Source organism: Brassica oleracea, chromosome C4 (assembly GCF_000695525.1).
Source record: "Brassica oleracea var. oleracea cultivar TO1000 chromosome C4, BOL, whole genome shotgun sequence".
NCBI classification, from domain to species: Eukaryota; Viridiplantae; Streptophyta; class Magnoliopsida; order Brassicales; family Brassicaceae; genus Brassica; species Brassica oleracea.
The window spans coordinates 24,488,509-24,494,508 of NC_027751.1; the positions used below are offsets into that span (position 1 = coordinate 24,488,509).

The 6,000-nt window shown below is 33.1% G+C and overlaps 1 long non-coding RNA gene across 4 annotated transcripts; it reads left to right on the top strand.

Moving 5' to 3' along the window:
- Window positions 1-2,803: 2,803 nt before the first annotated feature.
- On the top strand, window positions 2,804-4,731 carry LOC106340804. Of its 4 annotated transcripts, XR_001269513.1 has the most exons (6): window positions 2,804-3,242; window positions 3,398-3,483; window positions 3,580-3,662; window positions 3,770-3,983; window positions 4,065-4,281; window positions 4,549-4,731. It is a non-coding gene; the product is annotated as an uncharacterized LOC106340804 (long non-coding RNA). The 4 variants fall into 4 exon arrangements; XR_001269512.1 differs by having other exon boundaries at window positions 3,580-3,699; window positions 3,770-4,281; XR_001269511.1 differs by having other exon boundaries at window positions 3,770-4,281.
- Window positions 4,732-6,000: the final 1,269 nt, after the last annotated feature.

The window sequence follows — 6,000 nt, forward strand, 5'->3', positions numbered from 1 at the left end:
GAAACCACAAATGTTGCAGAAACCACGAAGCTTCTCATAGCGAATTTTGAGTACCGCAGTTTGATCTCCAAACCTGAACATTCTTTGAAAACGTAAAGGAGTATTAACGTTCCAAAGTAAACGGATTCTTACATAATCAACATTGTGGGTGCCTTCGGATTGAAAATCTGTTTCAATGTAGTCCCCTAGTTCGTGACCAATGTGTATCACCATCCTTTGCGTGAGATACTGGTGCGGAATTCCTCGAACTTGAATCCAGAAAGTCATGTAGTTCAAATCTTCATCAGTTTGGTTTGGAAAACACCGTTGTAAGGACACCATCCATTCATTAAAAGACCAAGGTCCACGTCGCAAAACAGAGAGGAGACATCATTGCCCGAATGTTCTATTTTCTCGGGTTCAAAGGTTTCCCGATCAAAGCAAACCGGGTTTCTTCTTCTGCTTCTGCGACTAAGTCTAGAGGAAGATCGACAACATCGTCCTCTATCCCTAGAGTAATATCTTGTAACTGTTTTCGAACTCGATCAGTCATTATTAAGATGAACAAAGGAAAGATTCCCTTACTCTGGTTTGAAAACAGAGACAAGAACCACTTATATAGAGAAACAGAGTTGGCGGTTATGGAATCTGTAACCGCTAGACCGTTAATCCAATGTGGACATAACCGTCGATCATCACTGACGACACAAACTCTCCGGGGAGAGATAGGAAAAGACGCAATTGTAAAGTTGCAATCTTTGGGGAAATCGCCTTTTTTCGCAATCGCTCTCGTTCATTTTTCTAATTTTTTAATAATTACTAATTTTTTTATTTTGCAGTAGATTTTAGCTTTTCGAAATTTGTTTTAGATTTTAGTTTTCAGTTTCTAGTTTTTCGTTTAAAATTAATAAAATTTTAAGATTAAAATGTTTATTCTAAAAAAAATGTTTATTCTGAAAAATAAAATATTTATTCTGGATTTTTATATTTGATTTTAGATTTGTTTAGTTTCTAAATTCTGGTTTTTTTAAAAAAAATTAAGTTTTTTCAAAAATTTGATTAACGAAACGGGGGTGATTGGTTAGACTGTACCAAGTGACTTTAACTTTAATTTTTATCTACATCCTTAAAAACCACATATCATACTTTATATTAGTTTTTAAAGGTACAACCAAAAAATTAAAGCTACAGCCAAAAAACAAAAAAAAATAGCTATAAAAGTCTTATTTTCTAAAGCATCATCTTTTTGACTGTAGGAAATTTTAAAGCTACATCTCTGAAAGCTAAATCAAAAAATCCTACAGGCTAAATTCTAAAGTAAATTTTCTACAATTACAGACCAACCAATCACCCCCGTTATCTTTTATTTTTTATGTTAGTTTTAAGAAGTTTTAGCTGAAACATTTATTATTTTAAACAAACATAAATTACTAAAAGAATATATCAGAAATTTTCAATAAATAATAGCACAAAACATGTAAACTTTAATAAATTAATTTTATTTTATTGAAAAGTTTTAGAAATGTTCTTAGTATATATTATTTTTGTATTATATATTATTAAACAAATGCTTTTTTACTAAATCTGATTTGCTTGTAGTAGTTATTGTTTTATTTATTTAACATGTATTAATACATAAATATGGCAAAACATTAGTTGAAAAGAAAAAAAATTGAAAACTATCGTTAGGTTTTGATAAAAACCACAAAAACTTGGATTTTGGTTTTTCTTTGGAAAAGACAGTTATTTGAAAAATCCATGTTCAGAAACTCGCTATGCGTAACGCGTACGGTTGGGTAAAGCCTAGAGCCGAATCTTAAATCCGAAATAAAGCGGCCAATTAATCGGCGCGTTGTTTTTGTTATATACAGCATATTTCAACGACTATGTTGTAAAGTAAACATGGCATGGTTTAGTATCCCTAATTGAACTCGATAACCCAGGTTCGACGCTTAGAGGGTGAGTCTTTTTCCCTTTTTTACAATTTTTTCTTTAATGAAGGGCAAACATGTCATTTATTTTTTGTCTTCCTCCTTCGTTTCTGGTTTTCTGCAGTTTCAGGCCCAAAAGCTCGATACTTTAACGGTTTTAGAAGCAATTTTCATTGGTTTTCTTCTTGTTTTTGCTAATATTTCATTAATATTAGAGATATTATTCGATTTCTAGGTCAAAATGAACAAAAATTCAAAAAAAAAAATCAGACCTGAACCGCATAGCTACAAACCGCTACGCTTGGTTACCGTTGAGCGTTTACTCGGCCGCTGAATCGGCTAGGCGGCCGAGTTTTAGAACAGAGGAAAAAACCAGTTTCCCTAAATTGCAGGGAATCTATTTATCTAAAAACTTGATTGTCAAAAAAATGGCTTTTAGAAAAACTAAAACCAAAAAAACAATTCAAAAACCACAAACAATTTTCTCTTGACTTTTTACGGTCGTTTGTAAATTGACTGACGCCTTCTAACGGTGGTTCTAAAACATCACTAGCCTACTGATATAATATTATGGGCTTATAAAAGCCGTTTTACACAGCCCACAAGAACTCTTCCATCTCCGTTAACTGTAAAGATAAACGCCCATCATTACTTTGATTTTCTTTTTTGCGAAAACCATTATTTGCTATTATTTGCTTTGATGAAAGCCTCAAAGGTTAAGAGCCCATATTCCTGAGGATGATGTGTCGTTTATGACAAAACAGGTAATACAAATTCAAACACAGCATCTTAAAAAACGACACATGGCAGCTCTCTGTCGTGAATACTGAATAGCTGCTTAGTATGTTTTGAATTTGTTGGACTACTTATGTTATTTGCTCAGTGGGCTCTTTCTCTGAAAATTCAAAGATGGCTCATCTTTGTTTAGGTTTCCCACCTGCTACCCGAGTTTTTCTTCTCCTCTCTCGCTCTTTGTCTCTTCGAAACTCAGACCACCACCTCTGTAACACATATGTTTCCGTATTAAACCTTTCATTCAATCTCAGTTAAGTCGACCTCCACTACGTCTCTTTACTTCACCGAATTCGCCCTCTTCATCTTCTTCGCGATTTTGAACCTATATATAGGCATCTTCGGCTTGATGGTTTCCACAGATTCATAGCTTCTCTCTACTCAAAAATCAGAAACACTCATGCACGAACGATGGCCACTTCCCAGATCTCTCTTTCCAAGTTGAAGGCAGTATCGGAGGAGGATCTTTACTTGAGATCAGAGAGAAGGAAGAATCTTCATCAATGGCGTCAAAAGTCTATGATCCTAGAGGAGTTGTAGGTTGTTGACTCGCTGTTTGTTCTTATTGTTTTCTTGATTCTATGCGTGTTTAGATTGGGATTGTAAACAAGTTTTGATTGGGTTTGATCTATGAGTTTACAAAGTTTGCGTATTTGGTTACGGAATTGATTAGTTAGTTTGTCTGATGCATTTAGGCGAAGTCAAACCGAAGAATGTTGTAATACAAAACCAAAAGGCTCTTGGAGACATTGGTAATCTCGTCAACATTCCAACCGGAAAGGTGATTATTCTCTTTCTTGTGTATTTATCATCACATTTGCTTGCAACTCATATTTTAAAAAAAAATAAAAATAAAAAATGTCACATATCTCTTCAGGATATTGCGAGGAAGGCAGAGGTTGTTGTTATCACCATCCTTGAAGAAGATGAGAAATCTTGCAGACCACATGTTACCAAAAGGTGAGGTTTCACATCTACCTTAAGAGCTCGAAGCAAGGTATTAATGTGTTTCTAAAAGTTTTACCTTGTGTGATTTATCTAATCCCTCTCTCTTTCTCTATTATTAGGCTGCAAGTGGTGGACTCAAAGATGCTGTGATTGACGATTCCCTTCACTTCAGCCTCAGTCCGTTCCTCCGTCCTAGCAATTTGGAGTAGTTATAGCAAGACTTCAGCTTTTATCAGTTCAACGGTTACATCCAAAAAAATATGGTTACATCCAAATAGATCTTCCTCTTGGTATCGTTTCATACACAAGCTGGAAGCCTGGAACCCTTACCAGGTGATGCTGTGTGTTGTTTTTGTTTTTCATTTTTTATTTATCTTTTATATTATCAAGTCATATTTTTTCAATCTATTTAAGGTGCAAACCCTTTGCATCGAACTGAACCGTCTACGGGATCAAGCTCGGCTTATGGAACTAGACCGTTATCTCCTTCAGTGGTGCTTATCAGATCGGTCCATGTTCAAATAAGGAACAATGTATGTCTCCACAGTTACCTTGACAAGCTGAGTGTTCACTGAAAGCAGCATCGCCAAAGGGAATTACTTTCAGCCATATTAGACTTACACTCCATCATGTAAGTCTCATTTCCCAAGCATCTGCATATATTAGCTTTAACCTACAGTCATGACAGTCCCATGACTCAAAAGTGGAATATTTTGGAAGAATTAATGGTTGGTTAGAATTTTTTGATTCAATAATGTTCTGTTTTTCTCTTTTTCCTTCAATTTCAAAGAACTGCGTTGGTAGATATCTCATGATCTTTGACAAAGCTTTTTGAAATAGTTATTCACAATAATGTATGTTATAACAACGAGAATACTAATAATAATATCATTTGCAGGGCACTGCGCAAGCCGCAATGCAGCCACTATGCTCAACACGAGAGATTGACAACGATTTTTTTTCATTCTTTTTACATGTAAAGAAAAGAAAAACTAAAAAGTTTGTATATTTATTCTTCCTACAGCTAGATCATCTTATTTTCTAAATCAAATAAATGATTAGTAGTCTTACTCATAATAAAGATGTGATTGGGTTCAATTATTCTGCAGGCTCTTTTCCCTTGCATAAGATCCAACTTTTTTTTTGCATGATTATTTCTCTTGCAAAAGAAAAAATAGTTTTAGTTTTAAATTGTCAGAATTTTATATCTACGTACATAAGAAAGAATAAGAGCTCTCATAAAGAATCATAAATTAATGCCAGCAAATGATTTGCTACATCACTTCTATATGTTTCAAAGTAACTATCAGTGGCATCCTTTCACATAACAATCTTAGTTTCAAATTACTCTCCCTCAAATTACTCATTTCTACTTCATTATTGTTTTTCTTGAGTTACAAACATCATGTCTCTTTTATAGTACGTCCACTGTAAATAATAAAAAAGTCGTATCAATATGAAAGAATGAAAAGCTACTTTTCGGGTTTGATGATATTAAAGAAATTTGGTCAACCAAAAAGTTCTAACGAAAGTTCATAATCCATTAAAATCAGTTTTGTCGTCAGCCGGTTGTTTGATGTTCGTCTAATGCAATAACATGGTGTTGTCACATACTAGCTATAATTTGATTGAACCAAAATTCTAATAGTAATAATTGCAACTACATTCTAATAGTAATAATTTATATGTATTTAAACTTCATTCAGAAAAATCCGCTAGAGAATGATCTTTTAGTTGATTATGTATATTGTTAACTGTTTTGATACGAAATCTTGCTTACTTTTCCAACTAGAGAAACCTACTTTGCACGGAAGCTTCATCGGACGTCCGCTTCCCTCTTCGGGACCGGAATCGGAATCGAAATTCGAAGCTTACGGAATCTCGCTTCCAAAACGCTTCTAAAATATTCTCTTTAAAAACACATTGGAAGCTTATGATTCGTTTTGGAATTACGCTTCCGTTCTTTAAAAAAAGAATACAATTTCATATATCAATAAAAATATAATCATAGTTTTTAATTTATATAAAATCCAAATTTTAATAGTAACTAGATTAGAACCCGCCAAGTCGGGCGGATATTTATTAATTATTTTGATTCGTATTTTCAAATGTAAAATTATTTTTATCGACTAAATTGATAAATTTTGTTTAAATTTATAAAAATTGATTTGAACAAATTTATTAAATTGATTTGAACACACAGAATTCATAAGTTTTATACTATAAGGTTTTTCATAATTTTGTGTAAATTATTTATTTTACTTGTTTTTATTTTTGTTCAATACATTTTTTGGCGGTATAATTTTTTTTTTCTGTGCCACAAATAATGCAATTATATTATAAGCTTTGC